Below are 23,167 nucleotides of genomic sequence, written 5' to 3'. Positions count from 1 at the left end.
TGTTTTATATAAAATTGCTAAAAATCAGGTCTAATATTAAATCAGAAAATAGTCTGTAAAATAGCCTGCGCATCTTGACCATTATTTAATAATGGTTCGCTGAGACTTATAAAGGAGCAGAAAAAGAAGTTGGTTTTGCAAAAGGAAATACACACAGAAACTTACTCGCATTCAGACAACCTTAATAATGTTTCATCAGAATCATTGCTCCTGGTACACAGTATAGGTGAAAAGTACTTGGGAAAAAAAGCCAGCATAATGATAGGAAACTTAATTAATCTATTAATGCAGCTTTTCCAAGGTTCTCTTCAAGTTTGTAGCATTTGCATCGTGGATACTTGAGTTTTCGATACTTATGTTCAGCACCAAGACATCCTTCCACTTCGAGACTTAGGTATTTAGAGACTTTAGACATGATAAAAGTAAAAAAAAAAAAATCAGCAAAAAAATTTTGAGTACCCACTCTTTGCAGTATAAAAACATAACAGCCCTTGTTCTTCAAGAATGTAACATTTTCATCAGCTGTCATTATTACAAATTGAATTAGTTATGTGCCATTAACTATTTTCATCAAGTCATGACAAATATAGGTTGTTAGCACTGCTTCAGATAGCTAGCGGGGAGAGGAAAAGCGTGGAGCTGTATTCTTTTGCTTCCTCCCCTGAAAATGAAGATAATAAAGCCTCCCTGTAAAATTATGGTCAGGATTAAATGGGATAACACCTGGGAAAATGCTCTGCAAACGCTAAATCTATGAGTTCCAAGATGTGGTTCCTAGGCCAGCAGCATGGGCACTGCCTGGGAACCTGCTGGGAAAGCAAATTCTTGGGCCCCACTCCCAGACCTGCTAAATCAGAAACTCTAGGGATGGGGCTCAGCAATCTGCGTTTTAACTATCCCTTCAGGTGATTCCTGTGCTTGCCAAAGATTAAGAACCACTATCCTAAAGTGTTATACAAATGTCAGGCATTGCTATTCTATGATATTCAAGGACCCAAGATACCCATCAGCCCTAAAATATCTCTTCCTCACTGGCCTATCCTCTGCCTTCAATTTGCATAAGTAATGAACAGGAGTGCATCAAAAAACGATATCCCCCTTTTCCTCCTCCAAAAAAATCCTCCAGTATTAATTGCCCCTGAATTACCTGATTAATCAACAGTATGTCAGCTGGGATGAAACGTTTCCCACTACCACCCATTGTCTCTGAAATCAGACTTGAGGACTCTTAGGTGGCCACTCCTTCAGCAAGACCACAGGAGGTCTAGGGAACAGCCACCAAAAAGAAAGGACGCTGCCACACTTGAAATTTACCTGCTATTAAAAGCCTCCCTCAAAGCTAAAACATGAGGATGGTTTAGAGTTGACTGGTTTATGAGTGTGGTAAGATTAAAAGGGACTAGATCTTCCACCGTTGTTGAGACTAAAGGTGAGGCAATAAAACAGATTTTCATCTTGCTTTCCTTGGGATGTCATCTAAAATGTTTGCAGGAGACTCAGGGCAACATTTTGGAAACACTAACTCTGTGTCACACACAGTGCTAAATACTTCAAGTGTGTTATCCCATTTACTTTTATTTACACACTCAAGAGGTATGTGCTAACATGGGTCTTGTTCACTGATGAAGAAAAATGGCACAGAAAAATTAACTAATTGGCCAAGTCACACAACTGGTGCTTAGCAGAGGCACAATTTGAAGACAGGTTCTAACTGCAAAGTCCACACAAGTAATTGCTCTACGTTATTGACTTTCAGCATTTACGAATATCATCTGTCTAATCTGGAGAAACACGTCTTATTTGGCCACTCTCATGGTTCTTGTTGCCTTCTGTTGTTTGGAGGAATCTAAGGATTTATGGAAGTTATGTTGGTATATCAGAAGTTGGTTGGTATATATTTGGTGAGTATATATTTTGTTCTTTGTTCAGTTCCAGCTCTCTATAAATAGCCTCCCCATAACCCCATCCATGATGTACCAGCAAAGTATTCCTGGCAGCTGTTTAATTCCATGGGGCCTTCCCTTTCTGGTCCTAGTCTATTGGATCAAGAATAAGTTACCGACAGAGATTAGGCTGATAAGTATAGTTCTTGGAGGAAGATTTGAACCTGGGACTAAATTATAGCGTTTGGGTCCCATGTAGACTAACAGACAGAGGCCAGAGGGATTGAGAAAAAAGTCGACGTTCAAAGGAGAGACATTGTCTCAATTGTATTTCAGTTCTTGGTTTCAGTTCCCTTTTAAAGACCAATTTTTTTAGGATACCCGCATATCTCTAGATGAACTCCCCCTTTTTCACTTAAGTTAGGCTCAGAAACAATTGACCGTCTAATTGATTGATGGAAAACACCTGCTGACAACTCAGCAACTCTCACATAAGATTTTGATACTCATGGACCATTATTTCCTGGCTGCCTGGTGGGGGTCCTTTAGTGTCCTACCAACTCCATCTCCTTATCCTTTCCTTTCTAGTAAACTTGGTTGCTTGGATGCTTGATGATATATTTGTTTATTCTTTCACCCGTCTTGGTTTATCTCTACACACATGTACACACCTCTACTCTCCCTGCTCCCCACATGTTATGTGGATCTTGCCAATGGCCACTTTATAATTTTGTCAAGTTCCAGATCCTGCAAGCTGCCAGTTATCCTCTTCAAACTTCATTACTATGAATTATAATTCACTGCTCTGAAACAGTGAATTATCTTTTTAGTGACTTATGCAGTTAAGCCAAGTTGTAAAATTCAGTGCCAAATCCCTGTAGTGCAAACTTTAAACACTGTGATTTTAAATGCTCTCCTGTTTCAATGTGTTCAACATCCCATTAGATACTACCACTAATGTGTTCCATATCTTATCCCATAACCTCTAAAAAATGGGTAAACAATGTTCAAAAAAAGGCTTATGGAAACTTAAAGTTGGAAGATAACCAACATTTTCCAAATGCAGGAGTCCTTGCTGCAACCCTCCTGCATTTAAGTTATTGAACCTCTTAAACACTTTCAGCGATGGAGAGTTGCACAGTCTTCTAAATGAGTATTTTATTCTCTTAAAATAAGACCTACCTCTTTGTCATATCCAAATTTTGCTACATAAAGCACCTTAGAGTGAATATTCTCCCGATACTTATGATAGATTGCTTTCTAAATTTTCCTTTCTTAAGGTAAACAATACCAACCTCCTTCAACTGTTTTCCACTAAGTGGTTTTAAAGGGTTATGGTCATTTGATGTCCTTTTTTCTGAAGAATATCTTATTTCACAGAGTCTTTTTTTAATGTGGCCCTTCAAAATTGAACATATCATTGGCATGTGATCTGGAGGTCTATCTCTATGGAAGTAGATTGGGACCACATTTATTTTCCTAATACTTCTATCAGCTTGTTGTCTCCTAGGATCTTTTTCACATGTTATATTGTCAAGTCAAGAATCCAGAATCTCCTATTAGTATGGTTTTAAGCAAGAAAAAAATGTAGGATTCCCACCATGACAATAAGATATCATTGAGAAAATTGGTCACCTTTAACTTTCCACACACCTTTAACCAATGACTTAGCCACAGTCATCCTCATTTTCTCTCCATTTTTTTTTTAGGTTGAGATGACCCTCTTTTATATCAAAACTCACTTTTCTACCCATGGAATCCATTCTTTTCTTCTTGGAAGCTTGTCTTATTCTTCTTTTGCTCTCCTCTCTTACTGACTCTGCCCTCTGTGCCTCTGAACTGTCTCAAATCTCTTCCATTACAAATGAAACAGGTTCTCTCTGGCAGCTACTACCTTATCTCTGTCCTTTCATTACCAAGTTCTTGAAGAAATGCATGCTTTCTTCTCTTTTCTGATTTAGTTTTTAAAATACACTTTAATTTGGCTTCCATCTGAACCACTCTACTGAAACTGCACCTATTGAGTCTAACAATTGGTTTGACTGTGAAATTTGCAGGCCATTTTAAAATTCTCATCTTAATGGACCTCTGAGTTACATTTAATACTGTAAATTACATCTTTTTTGAAACTCTGTTTCCATGGCTTCCAAGACCCAGAACTCTCAGAGTTCATCCCATGTCCCTCTAACCATTCTTTCCTTCATTTTTTCCTTTTTCTCCATAAACTTCTTTTCCTTTTCTTTTGGCTTTTAAACCCTGGAGCACCCAAAGTAACATGGAATTATTTGAGGTCCTGCTCCTTAATATGACTTTGTGTTTTCATGGCTTCTCTAATATTGTCTGTCACCATTTCCTGCTCTGTCTTTTAGCACTCAGAGATTTCTGTGTATACTCTACTAGTTTTCACCTGTGTGTATTTCTCATGTTGTGCCCTTTAGCCAGAATAAAACCCTTTCAGCTCAGATGTCTACTTCACTGGTACATCTTCTTCCCCTCGTCACTCTTCGTTGGATGAGTTAAATGCTGCTTGCTTCTCTGTACTGTATAAATGGCCCATCCTTGCACTTTTCTTTTTATAGATCTCCCTCCTCAAGTGGACTGAGTATTATGAGAAACTGGGATAAAATATTTTTCATTTTTTTAATATCTGCATCTCTCAGCAAAGGACCTGAATAAATGATCAGCCACTGTATGGAATTTTGCTATTTACATTGCTCTATATTTTTATAAACACCATTTTATGTTTATCTTTTCTTATAGCTAGTTTTAGTCCAGCATTCCAGGCTGTTCTTCTCTTTTTAATTTTCCACTTGACCATCCGTGCTATTCATCATCTTGCCATTCTTTCCAGTACTGGCAGATTAGATATGCGTGCCCTCTTGGTTTTTATTCAAATCATTTAGAGAAAATGTTGAATAGGACTGATCCTATAGTAGAATTCTGGAACTGGTAAGTGGTATCCTAGCATCTAATGTCTTGTTGCTCTTTTTTCACAAATTGCCAAAATAAAGCCGTCTTTGCCAAATAGCTCAGTTGCAGATTGGGCTTCTGCATTGATTTCAGCTACTGTCTTACATCTTTTCCCTGCACAAATGTATTATCTAATGTCTTCATTACAAGAGAATGTGAAGGAAACCTTTAATGAAAACTTGTGTTATAGCAACAGTCTCAGTCTTTCAACATTGGATAACTAGCAAAGAGTTATCAGGAGAAAGGATTATATGGGTTAAAGCAATTTTATTTTTTAATGAGGAATATAACAACTTGGCCATTTTCCATTGGTTATATCAGCACCCCTGTATTAACAAGTGCAAAATACACTTTCTATTTACCATTACTCCAAGGGAAAAAAAGTACATTATTTGCATTGAAGAAATATATAGTTATGTCTTCTGGAGTTACATCAAGCATAATTTTAATGTTGATTGCAGAAAACTAAATATTAGTAATTAATTGATTATGCCTATGTGCCAGGAACATTTTGAGATGTTTTTATGTATTATTTATTAGTCAGAATAACTCTATGAAGGAAGTATTATTTATTTATATGTTTTACGAATGAGACATTGAAACAGAGAGAGGTTAAGTAACCTGTCCAAGGTTATGTAATCAGTAAGTTCAAGGGTCATCAGGCTCAGTTCTAGAAAATTCTCAAGTATATACTCATGTTGCCACAAATTCTAACTATCACTATTCTACCTAACAAAGAGCTATGCCCTTCTTAGAAAGAAACATCATCTCCTTCAATACAATACACCCAGTTCTCCTTGTGTGCAATTCTGTGGGTGAGTGGGCAGTGTTCTTGAGCATGGAATACAAATAATGAAAACCCTGGTGGGTGGAGAAGCTAAAAGAATTAGTTCTTTCTGCTCATTATCTTGTAATAATTTGTTTTTGATGGGCTTAGAAGGGAATTGGGAATGAAAAAAGACCCACACCATCTTCTTTATAGTGGTGATCATCATTATTTTCAATTTGGTAGAAAATGTTCTATCCCTTTCCCAGTATATCTCCCTTGTCCCATAAATAGAAACTCGGCCTTTTAAAATTTATTAGGAAGATAACATGGGTATTCCCCTCCACCACTGCCTACACCCAACTTTGTTCCTCCTTGCTGGGGCAGCAGTGAATCATATGCCTGGGGGATGGCTGGACCTGGTGGAGATCCCCATGAGACCTGCCCTTGTCTAGCTTGAGATCTTTTCTATACTGTATCTCAATCTTATTTCCAAACAGTAAGTGAATTACTTAGTCATGGCTTCTTCATCCTGCTCCTGGATAGGTAACATTATTTCAGGGCATGAGGAATGTAGAACTCCTTTTTTCTAGGGGTGTAAGCTGAATTTCCAAATCCAGGGTTAAAGGTGGGACTATGACTCTTTGACTCCTCTTTCAATATTTATTGAACACCAACCATGTTCATATACTGTTCTGGTGTTGGAGATTCCACAATGAACAAAACTAGCTGTGACTCTGCCTCCAAGGATGGTACATTCTAGTCAGGGAAGACAGACAGACAGACAAAAATATATAAAACATATCAGATAATAAAAAGAGTTGGGAAGAAAAATAAAGTAGTTAAAGGGGAATAGAGAGTGCATAGTTGGGTGGAGTGGTGCTATTTTCCATGGAGTGGTCAAGGAAAGCCTCTCTGACTGTTTAAAATTTGAGCGGAGAGTGAGGAAGTGAGTCCTGTGGCTACCTGGGGGGTACAAATTTTTTCTTTTTTTTACAATAGCAAAAACACAGTCAACCCAAGTGGCCATCAACTTTGGATTTGATAAAGAAAATGTGGCACATACACACCATGGAATACTATGCAGTCATAAAAAAGAACAAAGAGGCATCTTAATTTAGGAAGGTAGCAGTGGAGGTGGTAAGCATTAACTTACAGTTAGAGGCAATAGATACATGCCTTTTGTAGCAACATGGATGCAGCTAAAGGCCATTATCCTAAGCTAACTAATGCAGGAAACAGAAAACCAAACACTATATATGTATTTGGTTGGAGTTAAACATCGAGTATACATGGACATGAAGATGAGAATCATAGACACTGAGAAACACAAGGTGGGGGAGTGAGGGAGAGAGGCAAGGGCTGAAAAACTACCTATTGTGTACTATGCTTATTGCCTGGGAAATAGAGACATTCATATTCCAAACCTCAGCATCGTGCAATATATCTTTGTAACAAACCTGCACATGTACACCTTGAACCTATAATAAAAGTTGGAAATAAATAAATAAATGTCTAAAGACAACAGACACTGGCAAGGCTGTCAAGAAAGGGGAATACTTATACACTGCTGGGGGGAATGTAAATTAGTTCAGTCATGTGAAAAGCAGTTTGCAGATTTCTCAAAGAGCCAAAGAACTAAGAGTTGAACTACCATTTGATCCAGCAACTCCATTACTGGGTATATACCCAAAGGAAAATAAGTCACTCTACCAAAAAGAATTTTCTAAGAGCAAGTTCAAAAAACCTTGAGGCAAGCTAAAACTTTTTTTTTTTTTTGGGGGGGGGAGGGGAGATGTAGGATGTAGGGAGGCCAGTGTGGCTGGAACAGAATGAGTAAAAGAGGAAAATGTAATAGTTGAGTACAGACAGAAAGAAGAAAACAAATTCATGTAGGACCCCAATAGCCAAAGTAAAGAATTTTAATTTTACTTTGTGAGAGATGGGAAAGCAAGATTTTGAAATGTGGGATAATGTAATCTGACTTGTCTATTGAAAAAATAATTCTTAATTTAGTGTAGAATATACATGCCATGGGGAAATTGTGGACATAGGGAGAGTGGCCAGAAGGCTACTGTAAGAGTTTAATTAGGAGATAAAGGCAGCTTAATTTAAGGGGGTAGCAGTGGAGGCAGTAAGTATTAATGTATTCTGGATGTATTTTAAAGTAAGAGGCAACAGAATTTGCAAGTAGATTGAGTACGGGATTTGATACTGTCCATGTGGTAATTTATATTTTTATTAAGTAGTTGTTTTAAAATTTATTTTTGTTTTTAAAGTTTAAATATAAAAATAGAGTAACAAAATGCATCCCCATAAGCCCAGATTCTACACGCATCCATATTTGACACATTTGCTTTAATTTTCTCCTTTTGTATTTGTTGAATTATTTTAAAACAATCTCATGGACAGTAGTCTAGAGATTAATACAGGATATCAAAGAAGGAGTAGCGGATGGGATAGTCTGATGTTATGAGAATATGGAAGGGAGAACGATCTGGAAATTTTAATGAAGAAACAGGCAGGATACCCATCCCCCCTTTAGGTCCAATGAATATAGTGCAGAAAAATAACCACCTTCTAAGAAGGCTGCAGGTAAAATAACTAGCAAATCTACTTTCTGCTATATAAAAAGGTGAGGGAACTATTCAGATAAGAGACTGAGGACATATAAGATCTTGCCGATGATGGACTATGGGTAAAGAGCTTCAGGAATTAGAGAGGGAAGGGAGATGGGGACAAAATAAGAGATTATGGAGCTATGCGACTGTTAAACATGGAGGGTGAGGGTTACCTGTGATTCTAAAGCTTCTTGAGGTAACAGACATAACAATAATGAATGTGGTTTCCAGGCAGAAAATGGTGGCATGGTTGTGGATTTTAGAGTGCAGGGAATTCTGGGTATCAAAGAGCCCCATTTCATACTTGGTGGTGGACACAGGTGGTTAAGGGAAAGATAGTTTTACTCTGAGTTCACATATCTCACTCTTAACTCCCATTGGGTGATGAGTTGATTAGGTAGTGATCTAGCTTTGTTCAAGCACATGCTAAAACAAAAACGTGACCAATAAAAAAATCACACTGTAAATTGTTTTCCATATTTGTTCATTAACGCATGTAGCACACTTTGGGAATCATTGCTCAATACTGCCTCTCTTTGGACCACCTTAACCATGAATAATATCCAGGAATGTAACAAATAGAAGCAGCTGTATAGGTTAGTTGCTGAACATCACCATACTGGATATTATGAAAAATACAAAGATGAGAGGAAGATGGTTTCTCAAGGCACTTACACACTTTTGGGGAAACAGGCATGTAAGTAATCACCTATGATAGAATACAGAAGTAAAAGTAATATTTTGTGCAAGTATAGAAGTGATCAATTCTAGGAATAGGAGGAGTATGGGGAAGGGGATCTGGGAAGTTGCTATACAGGAAGTGGAATGTGACCCAATGTTTGAAGGAGGGCTGGGATATCTATAGAAAGTGAATGAGGAATGGATAGTTTGGGCAGAAAGAACTTTACAAAGTTACAAAGGTGTAAATGTGACTAATCTTCGTCCATCTAGTCAATAGGGTGAAAACTTTTGGGGATTATCTTTGATTCCTCCTCTCCCTCATTCTTGTGACATCTGTCACCAAATCCTATTGGTAACACTTTTACAAAGTCTCTTGAATCATCCACTCTCTTCTACTCGTACTGCCATATCCTGAGTTCAAGCCTACTTTACCTTCTTTGCTCTTCCCTCGACTATTGCAACTAACTTCTCACTGGTTTACCAGCTTCTGATCTATCTTCATTCTAATTCCTTTCACACACTGCCTCTGGAACTCCTTGCCGAACACAAAACTGCTATTTTCCTGCCTAGAGCATTGATGGTAAAATAGAGTTTTCAATGTCTGTCACTCAAGGCCTTTCCACATCTCACCTCAATCTCTTTTCTCTTCTAATTTCTGGCCTTACGTTCTCTAAGTCACCATGTGTTTTACCTCTAATAAACAAGTTTGCTCCTTAAATGACGCCTTACATTTTTTTTTCCCTGAATTTGCATCTTTGCTGAAACTACCAATCCCAGCCTTCAGAGTCTTTCCCTTTCTCTCTGCTTAATTGATCCTCTGAGGTCAAATTCATTGTTACCTCCTTCTGAGAAGCTTTTCTCAACTTCTACCCCTGTCAAAATGAATCACTCTTTCGACATTGCTTCTGCCACGTAAACCATGCTTTGTATCATAATGATTTATATTAATTCCCATTCCTCCACTGGAGTGTGACCTCCTTGGAAAAAAAGGCCATGTTTTGGTTACTCTGGGCCTACCAAAGATCCCCCTTAGGAAGAGTAAATATGCCTTTTCCATTTCTGGCTTTCTTTATATTATTATTGTATAAAACCATTTTCTTTTACTTAAAGGTATACTGTCTTCTAGAAGTAAAAGTCCACAAATTATAAAGCATTTTTGTCATGACATTCAGTCTGACACAGTGCTGAAAGCCACTCAACGTGGCTAATTATATGATGAGTTTCAAAAATTAGATCACAGCATGCCCAAGCAGGTAGTTATTTTATCATCAGGGAAATTCATAGCCTTGACTTAACTTGTAGACATGTGAGAATTTTTTTCCTTTTTGCTACACCCATTTTTTACAATAATGTTGTCCTTTATAACTGGAGGGAAGCATGTCATATTTAGGAATAAATTATTTTACTCAGGCAAAAATACAAGATCAAGTTGAAGATATTTTCAGCATTCAGAAATAGGACACGAGGTCTTGGGAACTGTAACATTAAATTGGGGTAGAAATATATTAAATAGACTAAAACATAGTGTTTTATGATTGAGTGCATTTCTAGTATCTGGTCCTATGAAGTATTCAGACTGAACTAAGATTCTCATTACAGCTTAACTGAAATAATGAACTCACTGTTGAGTTAGGGATAAGAAAGTAAATCATCATGTCTCTAGTCTTGGCCTGATTCATTCAGCTTCTAGGAGATTTTCCCCTTTTGTCATTAATATAAAATAATACTGGAAGGTTATATATATGAACAAAGAGACTAATAATCATTAGCTATTTAAGTCATGTGACTTCTTGCTCTGAATGCCTTTTTAAAAACATACTTTGTTGTAACTTACAATGTGAAACCTGTAAGATATTTAAATGAGCATTGAAAACTGGCATAAGAGCCAGGTTTGTGCTTTATAATCATATAAATTTTACCTGATGAAAATTCTAAAGTTTTCTCAAATTCACATTATGAAGAAATTCTTAAACAATTTTTATGTGCACTTCCTTGCCCCTCCCCCACCTGATCTCCAAATTTCTCCAGTCAGTTACCATAGCAGACAATAAACAATGTAGAAAATAGATTTGTTTCCATTGAAGGAATATATATATATATATATATATATATATATATATAACAAATAATTATTTAAAGGCACAGAAGGATGTCTGTAAAGACATTCTCCCCAAAAGTCATAATTATCTTGGTTTCAGAATATACATTATTATGTTCATTAACAGGAGCACAGAAGAGAGTTTGCTTTTTATAATATAACTACAAATTGTAGAAGTACCTCAGATTTCAGAATCAGGCTATACATATATGCACTACGTTTTAGAGAAAGAATATATATTAATTTATGAAGTGGGAAGTAAATAAAAGGTAAGATAAATTTTGCTTTAAAAGTTGTTATATTATTTACAAAAGTGAAGCCAAGGTTGCCATTTTTAGAAATCATGTCAGATGAAGATTAGTTAAAGGAATTGAGAATTTTGTCCTGAGAGAGAGAGAACTAAAGAAAGAGACAAAAGTTTTTAATATTTAAAGATCTCCCTGGAGAAGTAGAAATAGGCCTGTTTTGTATTATGCAGACTGGCTTCTGAATGCTGCAATTCCTCAGCCTACCTCTTCCTGTTAACCTTGGGGTGTGCTGCAAATTAAGGAGAAACCAAGTCTGGGGGAGGAAGAGGGAGTTACCAGGAAGGTGGCTGAGTGTGTGAAATCACATCAAGAGTTTTAATGATGGCCTTGCCCTTTATTCTAGTGTTTCTGCAGAATCTTTTTAACAGTAGCGATGGTAACAATAACAAGACAGTAATAGCTTTATTCTTCTAAGTACTTTAGAGCCTGCATGTAAAATAAATGTACCTTGACAATAAAGCAGCAGCCATTCTTAGATTATTTTTATTTGTTCATTTAAAAATATCTTACCTATGAACGCAAATATATTTTCATAAGAAAAAAAGACAATCCTAGGATACCGATATAACCAGGATGATTCAGTCTTTGAAACAAAGGTATGATTTCAGAGAATAAATAGGGCTCTATTGAGAAAGATATAAATGGAGTCTCACAAATAAGCTGTGATTTTAATGGGCTTCATTATATCGTTCAACTAAAATTAAAAATTTGAGCAATTTTAAAAAATCACTTATCATTATTGTCTTCCCATTTCATCTTGCTCATTAGAGCTGTTTCTTTGTCATGCCAAAATCTTTTTTGAATCAGGGTGAGACATGAACCTGAGTATTTTCTTGACTGTATTCTTGCTTGAGACAATGCAAGAAGTACCAAAGTAATAATATATTTTTAAATAAATATAAATTATTCATTTTATAAAATGTAAGTGTATTCATATATGTATATATAGAGAGAGAGAGAGAGAAAGAGAGTCTTTCAGAGCAAAATATTCAATAGTGACAATGATAACAAAATTATTCACAATATTGATCTCATAGATGTTTGCTGTAAATAGACATATGTAGAAATCATTTAGGGGAAGGTCAAATTTACTACCAATTGATTTCTCTAGAGAGTGTTATTTATGAATGCTCTTTGTTTGCATCAAAAGAAAAACAGAGATCACATTACGTTTTGATGAAGGTTTTATAGTTGTTTACACAAAGGTCCTGTCCAATTTTGACAACATGTTCTTGCTAGAAATTTACTAGCAAGAGTGTAAATGTATATTGACATACTTACTAAAATTCATTTGGATTTGATCTGCCTCTATCTCTATCCTAGTGTTCCCCTCTCTATCCGATAAGCAAGCTGCAAATCTTTATCTTCCTCCCTTTCCTTCTTTTTTCCTCAATACTTCTGTATGGAATTACAATTTTGCAATCAGTTGTTTATTGATAGCTTCCTAGACCCTGTTGCAGGTACTGCTGTACTCTGCAGGATGATGTTTTACCATACTCCGTTGCACAGTCTGTTGGATATATATCCTCTTGCATGGTTCAGGGGATTTAGTGAAGAATAGCACCTTGTCAAGGAACACAGCATTTAGAAGGACAGTTGTGATATGTATACATGTAAACACATGCACACACTTGACCATAGTACAATGTTTACAACGGCACAAAGAGAGTGTTGTAAGAGTTAGAAGAGGGAGCACTTATTTCTGACAGGCATGGTCATAAAAGCTTCATGAAGAAGGCTACATCTGAGCTCAGCTTTGAAGTATGGGTAATCTGTCAAAGAAAATGATAGGGAGGAGAAAAATGTAGGTGAAGATAAATAATTTTTTAAATTAAAAGTTGTATATTTTTAGTTTTCATCTGTGGTTGCATGATTCATCTCGAATAAATTTTTCTGAGTGGTGTGAGATAAATGTTAGCATTCATTCTTTTCATGTATTTATTCAGTCATTCTAAAACAACTTGTTGATTAGACTTTATCTGTTGAATTGTCTTGACTCTCTTGTCAAAAATCAGTTGACTTTATATGTATGAGTTTATTTCTGGACTCTTTTTTCCATTGATCTATCAGTCTGTCCTTGCACTTATCCTGTGTTGATTACTGTTGTTTGGTAGTAAGTCTTAAAATAAGTAGCTTTTGTCTCCACATTTTCTTTTCATTTTTAAGATCACTTTTGGATATTTTAAATCTTTTGAATTTTCATATAACCTTAGAATCAGCCTGTTAATTTCTATAAGAAAGAATCAACAGTTTGCCTACTTGGATAAGCAAAGACTTTTTAGACTCCACAAAGCACTAACATTAAAGAAAAAATATGATAAATTCAACTTTGTTCAGATTAAAAATCTCTGCTCACCATAAGACATTAAAAATGAAAAAGGTAAAATGCAAACAGAGAAAATCTCTGCAAAACATATATCTGATAAGGAATTTGTATCTAGAATACATAGTCATTACACATCAATAATAAAAGGACAAAATCTAATAAAAATAGGAAAACATCCTGAAAGTCACAAAGTAAGATATATAAATGGACAAAAAGTATATGAAATGTGGTCAACATCACTGGTTGTCACATTAAACCACAATGCGGTACCACTTCACACCAATTAGAATGGCTGGAATTAAAAAGAAAATGGCAAACATAGGAACCCTCATACATTGATAGTTGGAGTGTAGGATGAAAAAGCCACTTTGGAAAGCTATGATAATCTCTTATACAGTTAAGCATACACATACTGCAGGACCCCCAAGTTTTGTCACTAAATATTTATCCAAAAAAAATAAAAACATGTGTCTACAAAAAGACTTGTACATAAAAATTTATAGCAACTTTATTTATAGTAGCCTCAAACTGGACACAGTTCAAGTATTCATAAACAGGAGACTAAATAAACAAATTGTGATATGTTCACTTGATGGGATACTACACAGCAATAAAAAAGGAACATGCCACTGACACGTGAAAAACATGGATGAATTCTACAAACATTATGTTTAGCTAAAGAAGCCAAACTAAAAGGATGCATTATGTATCCAAAACTATATACATTGAAAGAAATCGGAATAGCATTTGTGGTTGGCATTGGGGTTGATCAGAAAGGAGGACAGGGAACTTTTTAGTTACTGAAAATATTCTCTTTGGTATGGTTTGGGTTTCATGAGTGTACACATTTGTCATTTGTCAAAACTCATTGTACTGTACACTTAAGCTCTCTTCATTTTAATGTATATAAACATTATACCTTAATTAAAAAGATATATTAAGTAAAGTTTTAAGATTAAAAAAGAGAAGGAAAGCCAAATATGCAAGTATGTATCTACAGAGAGTTGGATATAGAACAGGAAACAGTGAGAGATAATATTAGAGGGCCATCAATGTTAAAGTGTTAGATTTTTTCTTATTTGTAAATGTTGTGCTGTCAAAGATGGCTTTCAAGGAAGGAGGGAAGTTTAAAGAACAGGTATTCCACCAGGATGTTCCATAGACTTTGCTCCTAAATACATTTAGAATCCATCCACTTCTCTAGATCTTCATCTATTGTTTTACCTTTGGTCCACGCCACCATCATCCAGCTTTTGTCCTGGCAGCTATTCTTGCTTCAGTTCTCAGATTCCTACAATCTTCCATCATCTACACTGCAACCAGAGAGAGTGATCTTTTATTAACATAAATTTGATGACATCAAATTTCCTGCTTAAAACACTGCAGTATCTCTTAATTGTACTTAGAAGAAAATTCAGACTTGAAGGTTTTACATTATCTGGCTCCAGCCTACCTCTCAGTACTTGTACTATTCTACTGCTGACTGTTGACCTGCTTCTAACTTAAAGGCTAGTACTTTTAACTGTTATTTTTGGGTAGAGGAAACTGTAGTTTTTACTCTTTGCTACTCACAGGTTGGTTTTCTCAGCTTTAAGTTATGGCAAGCTGCTCTGACCAGTTGTCATCAGCTAGACCAAAGAATCTGCTCTTTTAAATTCCTAAAATGTTGAATTCTTTGATCAATTCCCTGTGCTGATGGAAATGGAGTCTAGCCCCTACTTGAGAGTTTTCTTCACCCAAATGACTGTTTCAGAGACACCACTATATTGACAATTTTGAAATTTAGAACAAGTCCTAATTCTAGGTCTCTGCCTTGTGTTCATGGAACACCTCAAGCTAAATTTATATTTTCATGACTTTTCTTCCCTTTCTGGACTCTGTCTCATCTCCAAATTGTAAGTGGTTTTTGCTGTTCTCATTCGAGCAGCCACATGATTATGGGAACCTACAAACTGGGAGCAGAACTAGTGATTAAGATGGGGCATGTAGAGTTTGGAACAACTTATTAACTTCTGGGTGTGGCCCACACGAATCTGGCAAGCTCAGACTCATAGCACTTCTCCTTGAATTTACCCTGGGGAAGAGGCTTAGCTAGCAGTTCTTTAAAGAGCCCAGGGTTTGGTGCCAGGTGTTTTCCTTGTAAAACAGCTGACCAACTTTACACAATGCAATCAGAGTCTTGGGTTGCCTCCCACAAGGAAGAACTGGTGACCCATTTCAGTTAACACTACAGAAAACTTTCTCAGAGACAAAAAATGATCTTGGGGAACAAGGAAAGTGCCTATTAATTGAATTTTGTATAATTTTTTATTGTAGAAAAACTACACATAACACGAAACTTACAATTTCCATTATTTTAAAGCATACAATTCAGTAGCATTAAGAACATTCATAATATTATGCAACTATCACTATTATTTAGTTCCAGAACTATTTCATTACATGAAAAAGAAACCTTGTACCCTGTTAAGCTATTATTTCTAACTACTCCCCCAATTAACCCCTGGAAATCACAAATCTGCTATCTATCTCTATGAATTTGCCTATTCTGGATATTTCAAATAAATAAAACCATACTCTATGCAGCCTTTTGTGTCTGCTTCTTTTACTTTTAGCATGTTTTCAAGCTTCACTGGTGTTTTAGCATTTAACAGAACTACATTCCTTTTTATGGCTGAATAATATTCTGTTATATGAATGTACTACTTCTTGTTTATCCGTTTATCTGTTGATGAACATTTGGGTTGTTTCTACCTTTACGCTATTATCAATGGTGCTACCATGAATATTATTGTAAACAGTTTTGTTTGCACACCTGTTTTCAATTATTTTTGACATATATCTAGGAGTAGACTTGCCAGGTTATATGCTAATTCTGTGTTTAACTTTATTGAGGCACTGCCAAACTGCTTTCTACAGTGATGGAGCAGTCTTACATTCTTGTCAATCATGTATGAGAGTCAATTTTGAAGCATTTTTGAGTATTTTATGAAGGTGCCCGTACCCATAAGTGAATCATTAAATAATATTTTAATGGTAAGTAAAAGAAAACTGATTTGTGTTTTTAAAGTAAGGTGAATTTATCTTCTCCTCCTCAATTGAATTCTTCTTTCCCTCCTCCTCCCTCCACCAAGGGATGAGAATGGACTATGATGGCTAATTTTGAGTCAGGTCCCAGGAAATTCTGAAAGCTACTTGCTAGGGCACCCATATGTAAAAAGTTTGCCTATGTAGTGTTTTGAAATAGTCACAGCTCAGATGTGAAGAAATATTAACATAACTTTACCTTTTCTATTACTGAGCTCTATTTAGCCCTGGCACCACCATTTTTGCTGCTGTTAAAAACCTCTTAATCTTGTCACTGAAAGCCAATATGGTCTCTTCTGGTTTAAACATTTGAAACTCAGTGGAATTGTTAATTCCACCCAGAATTTAGTCATTAACTCAAAGGTCAAACTACCTACAAGGGCTGTTCTCTGTTCTCCTGGCCTTGGCCCTCCCCACTGCCTCCCTCCATCCTAGAAATGTACGATCATCATGGCATTGGAGGTGTGTTTGGTCCACACATCCTTGTCAGGTCTCCACTACCTCTGCTTGGTCTTTTGGTGTTAACCTTGTCCTTGATATATTTGTGTTAACTGTACCAGCCAGGCCTTTAGGAATGTACCAGAATTTTCTAGCAATGTCCATAGCGTTGCCCATACCCTATGAAAATAAAATGTGGCTCCCCTGAACTTGGATCCCAGGTTTCCTCGAATCCCCTGGACCACTCAGCATTTATGCCACTCTCTCAGTCTTTCACCCTGTGGGTGATATGTGATAAGTCCAGTGGATCTCATAGCATTTGCCCATCACCCTATTTCCTTAGTCATAAAGTAGGTTCATTGGTTTGATGCAATGTTATATGGGAATCCAATTAAATGGCTGGAACTATAAGCCCTAAACAGTAGTTCTGGCTGAAGTCTTGTAGGTAGGAAATTCAATTCACATCCAGAATACGCACTGGCAATTCAAAATGAATCTTTGTTTCTTCCAGAGTAGAAGGGCTTCAATGAAGTCAACTTATACCACTAAGTGGATTGTTGATTCTTCGATGGATGAGGCTGTATAAGGGGATCAACATTAATCAATGTTGCTGACAGGCTGGACATTCGGCAGCAGCCTTGGTAAGTGGAAATCCATAATTGTGGGTCAGTGCAGGGCCTTTTTCTCTGCTGCCATTGTTCTACATTTGCAAACACATTGTGCCAGCTCTAGGATAGCAGGTGACAGAGGCTGACTGATGTCAACTGTCCAAGTTATTCTCTGTACTTGGTTGCTTGGTGTCTCCTCCTTGGAAGATACTCTATAGTGGTGGTAACATAATGCAAATATAAAGATCTCTTTTCAGGCCCAAAGTTCTATCCACATGCTTCTATTCCACATCTTGATCTTCTAATATTTCTTCTTCCAAGTCTCCAACTAACCAGATAAGCTACTGGTTGAGCCCATGTATATCTTGTATCAGGATACTTCCCTTTCCACATAAAGAAAATGAGGTATATTGCCTGAAGATCTGCCCGTTGGGAGAATTTCACCTCACAGACCTCACCTTCAAGGTCATCGCTTAATGGGAATGTAGTGTAGCCAAAGTCCATTTTTGGCTTATACCCACATACTGACCCACATTCATGGTCATGAGACAGCCCATCCATGAATCAAGCTTGACTTTCCTCCCCCTTCATCAGCTTGGGGTAGGAAGAATCATGAATGGAATCACCATGAGTGACATGGGTTCACCTCTTGTGCCTTACTTTTGTACCTCTGGCCCTGCCCTGGCTTTGATCCCAGATATTTCTCTTCCAGCACATGTTGGATAACTTCTGGAACTGTCCAATTTGGTGTGTCTGGTAGAACCCAGCTCCTATTGAGAAGTTTTGGATTTGAGATCACTTTGTGCATCATGGTCAGGCACTTAGCCTTTCCAGTACCAATTATCACACTTAAGCAGTTTTTGAAAAAGGGTATAATTCTCTGCTACAGACGGCATGACCTTTTTTCAGAACTCTAAAAGAGATTCTCCTACTGGGATTTGAACTTCTAATTTAGGTTCTGCTGAGTCCAGTGGCCCAAATGGCAAAACCATCTACATCACAGCCTAGACTTGCTGCTGAGAGAGTCATTTCTTGCCCTGGCTCCCACTCAAAGCTGGTGGCCTTTCATATCACCTGGTTTATGAATCAGAAAAGTATTCAGATTCCTGCCTCCAGGAATGGGACATAATTTGGTTGAAGTGGCTCTCTTCCATTGAGACCAATTTCTAGCATTCTCAGTATTTGAGGGTAATTTCAGTCCCTAAAAGGGATAACAGCAGCACATAACAGAGTCCACTATAGCTTCAAATCAGTGGCAGTTAGACTGACAGCTAACTTATCAGTAGCAACAAAGGATGCCAGAGACAGTGGAATAATATTAGAAATGTGCTGAAAAAATAATTGCCAAACTAATATTCTGTATTCATCCAGTATCCTTCATGAATTAGTGTAAAATAAAAAATTTTTCAGGAAGAAAAGGAAAAAAGATAAGAGAATTTGCCCTCAGCAACATCTCACTAAAGCAATTAATTTTAAAGGACATATTTCAGGAAGAATGAAAATGGTCTGAAATGGGTGCAAGAAAAAATGAAGAACAAATAATATAGTTAATATGTGTGTAAATTTAAGTGACTATTGACTGTATAAAATAGCAATAATAATGTCATGTAGGTTTTATTTTAAAATCTCCTAACATATTGCTAATATCTGAATTATATATAGTATATTTAAGTATATTTTGTATACTTAAAATTTGATACTTCCTAGAAAAGCTGGAGTACAGAGTTACATGGGTATAAATTTGGGTATAAATCATGGTGCAGACACATACAGTGCCTTCTCTAAGAAAAACACAAAAACCAAGAAACAGAAAATAAACAAGAATACACAAACAAATACTACCAATTCTATGAAAATAAACAGCTGTAAATATGGACCATTACACAAAATGTCACATTCCTGCTATGGTTTTTGTGGTGATTACTTAATAACAGATGCTAAAAATTAAATAAATAAGATGCAATGGTTGAATTGCATTTTTTCTGTTTTTTTATTCCCCCTTAAGAGATCATTCTCAACCACTTGTCTACTATATGTTGATTGAAAGCCATTTGGAAATTACTCCATCTGTCAATGAAATGCAAACACCTATGTAGGGAAACGAAGCAGCTGTTTAAATGCTCAGAGCTTCGCTAGACAAAGACAACCTCTTCCTTAACACAGGCTCTGTTTACACTATTCTAAAACAATGACTCATTCAGGGAAAAATTCAGTATTTCCAGGTTGTGTAAACACAACCATTATTTATAAAGAGATTTATAAGAAGGCCTGGTATTAACTACTTCCTAGTTGAGGAATTGCTAAGTGCTAGAGTTAGACTCAGGTGTGTCTGTGTGTGTGTATGTGTATTTGGTGAATTCAGAATTGTTTATATTTGTGGGCCACACTTAAAAATCCAGTTCTTCTTATTTTGCAAAATCAACTATCAAGCCTGGAATAAATAGAAGCATTACAAGTGGTAGCATAATTTCTAATTCTAAATAGTCTACTTATACCATACAGAAATTAGCAAATATTTTTACATAAACAAAGCCATACCATTGTCAATTATTCATAATTATTTTCTCATCAAGGAAAATTGAGTGACATCTAGATTCTGAATTTTGCCTGAGATTGAATACCAGTTTCATCTCTGGTTTATTATATGGCATTGAGTAAGGCACTTCTTCTCCCTGAGCCTTGGTTTCCACATCCTTTTTTTTTTTTTCTTTTTGAGACAGAGTCTCACTCTGTCACCCAGGCTGGAGTGCAGTGGTGGGATCTTGGCTCACTGCAACCTTTGCCTCCTGGGTTCAAGGGATTCTTCTCCCTCAGTCTCCCGAGTAGCTGGGATTATAGGCACCCGCTACCACTCAGCTAATTTTTGTATTTTTAGTAGAGACAGAGTTTCACCATATTGGCCAAGCTGGTCTCAAATTCCTGACCTCAAGTGATCCGCCCACCTTAGCCTCCCAAAGTGCTGGATTACAGATGTAAGCCACCATGCCTGGCAGGTTTCCACATCTTATGAATGGCAAAATTATTATTTTTTTATTTTTTTTACACTTTAAGTTCTAGGGTGCATGCGCACAACATGCAGGCTTGTTACATATGTACACATGTGCCATGTTGGTGTGCTGCACCTGTTAACTTGTCATTTACATTAGGTATAACTCCTAATGCTATCCCTCCCCCTCCCCCACCCCACGACAGGCCCCAGTGTGTGATGTTCCCCACCCTGTGTCCAAGTGTTCTCATTGTTCAATTCCCACCTATAAGTGAGAACATGCGGTGTTTGGTTTTCTGTCCTTGCGATAGTTTGCTCAGAATGATGGTTTCCAGCTTCATCCATGGCCCTACAAAGGACATAGACTCATCCTTTACAGCTGCAAAGTATTCCATGGTGTATATGTGCCACATTTTCTCAATCCAGTCTATCATTGATAGACATTTGGGTTGGTTCCAAGTCTTTGCTATTGTGAATAGTGCCACAACAAACATACGTGTGCATGTGTCTTTATAGCAGCATGACTTATAATCTTTTGGGTATATACCCAGTAATGGGATGGCTGGGTCAAATGGTATTTCTAGTTACAGATCTTTGACGAATTGCCGCACTGTCTTCCACAATGCTTGAACTAGTTTGCAGTCCCACCAACAGTGTAAAAGTGTTCCTATTTCTCCACATCCTCTCTAGCACTTGTTGTCTCCTGACTTTTTAATGATTGCCATTGAATAGCAAAATTATTATACCACACAGAATGATTGTGATGATTAAAATAATCTTAAAAATGTGTATCATTTGACACAATGCTTGTCACTCGACACTCAATACAAGTTACTGTTATTTTAAATCATGAGGTATTTTGCCAGGTTTAGTATTGATGATCCTCAATTAGTTAATATTCAGCCCTTGTAGCTTTTGGCAATAAATGATTATTCATACAGACTTGCTAGAAATGAAAATTGCTGCCAGTCACTAAGCTTCAATCAAATCACAACTGAGTAATTCAATAGCCAATTGTTTTAATTACTTGTGACTCTATCTCACAGTGTGTAACTGTAGGTATCCTGGGAGGCTATGATGTTTAAAATCAGCCACTTTACAGTTAGGGTCCTGGCAGGGAACAGAGACACATTCAAACTAGGTAATGGAGAAGAGTTTAATAGAGAACTATTTACAAAGTTGTTGGCAGGGCTTAGGAAGAAAAAGTGATGATGAAACACCCTGAAGTTAGATAATGTTGGGGAGTAGTTACTACTTCGAAGTCTGAATGGGCAAGGGGAGTATGGTTATAGGGCCCTGAAGTGGATCGCTGGGAAGATAGGTCCTTTTTTTTTTTTTAGACAGAGTCTCTGTCACCCAGGGTGGAGTGCAATGGCATGATCTTGGCTCACTGCAACCTCCACCTCTCGGGTTCAAACGATTCTCCTGCCTCAGCCTCCTGAGTAGCTGAGATTATAGGCACATACCACCATGACCGGCTAATTTTTGTGTTTTTAGTATAGACGGGGTTTGACCATGTTGGCCAGGATGGTCTTGATCTCCTGACCTCATGATCCACCCACCTCAGCCTCCCAAAGTGCTGGGATTACAGGCATGAGCCATTGCGCCCGGCCATTAGGCCCTCTTAACAGGGGCTGTGACTTTTAGTAGAGAGACACAGTTAAAGTTGCCATCTGGCTATAAAGAGGCTAGGAGACAACTACCCCAACTTACTCTCTTCCTGCTTTCAAATCCCCTTCTAGAGCTTCCAATTGGCTATACCCTACTAGAAGATGAGGTCAAGGTGAGAGGTGACAGCGTGCTGGCAGCCCTCACAGCCCTCGCTCACTCTCGGCTCCTCCTCGGCCTTGGAGCCCACTCTGGCTGCGCTTGAGGAGCCCTTCAGCCCACTGCTGCACTGTGGGAGCCCCTTCCTTGGCTGGCCAAGGCCAGAGCTGGCTCTCTTAGCTTGCAGGGAGGTGTGGAGAGAGAGACGCGAGCGGGAACCAGGGCTGTGCCCGGCGCTTGTGGGCCAGCTGGAGTTCCGGGTGGGCGTGGGCTTGGCGCCCCACACTCGGAGCGGCCCCAGCAATGAGGGGCTTAGCACCTGGGCCAGCGGCTGCAGAGGGTGTACTGGGTCCTCTAGCAGTGCTGGCCCACCCTACTGCGCTTGATTTCTCGCCAGGCCTTAGCTGCCTCCCTGCGGGGCAGGGCTTGGGACCTGCAGCCCGCCATGCCTGAGCCTCCCCACCGTCCGTGGGCTTCTGTGTGGCCCCAGCCTCCCCGACGAGCGCCGCCCCCTGCTCCATGGCACCAAGTCCCATCAACCACCCAAGGGCTGAGGAGTGTGGGCGCAGGGCAGGGGACTGGTAGGCAGCTCCACCTGCGGCCCTGGTGCGGGATCCACTGGGTGAAG

The 23,167-nt window shown here is 37.8% G+C and overlaps 2 long non-coding RNA genes across 2 annotated transcripts in view; one reads left to right on the top strand and one right to left on the bottom strand.

Annotated features, from left to right (window-relative positions):
- The first annotated feature begins 1,760 nt into the window (after positions 1-1,760).
- Positions 1,761-23,167, top strand: part of LOC129049187 (uncharacterized) — a 25,962-nt gene continuing 4,555 nt past the window's right edge. Inside the window, exons 1-2 of the long non-coding RNA XR_008512038.1 lie at positions 1,761-1,901; positions 17,690-17,819. This is a non-coding gene — a long non-coding RNA (uncharacterized LOC129049187). The remainder of the gene's footprint in view (positions 1,902-17,689; positions 17,820-23,167) is intronic.
- Positions 14,708-23,167, bottom strand: part of LOC129049186 (uncharacterized) — a 26,489-nt gene continuing 18,029 nt past the window's right edge. The window contains exon 3 of the long non-coding RNA XR_008512037.2: positions 14,708-14,966. This is a non-coding gene — a long non-coding RNA (uncharacterized LOC129049186). The remainder of the gene's footprint in view (positions 14,967-23,167) is intronic.

This window comes from Pongo abelii, chromosome 10 (genome assembly GCF_028885655.2).
Source record: "Pongo abelii isolate AG06213 chromosome 10, NHGRI_mPonAbe1-v2.0_pri, whole genome shotgun sequence".
Classification (NCBI taxonomy): domain Eukaryota; kingdom Metazoa; phylum Chordata; class Mammalia; order Primates; family Hominidae; genus Pongo; species Pongo abelii.
The sequence above is the reverse complement of the archived record's forward strand: the minus strand, read 5'-3'. Positions and strand labels throughout refer to the sequence as shown.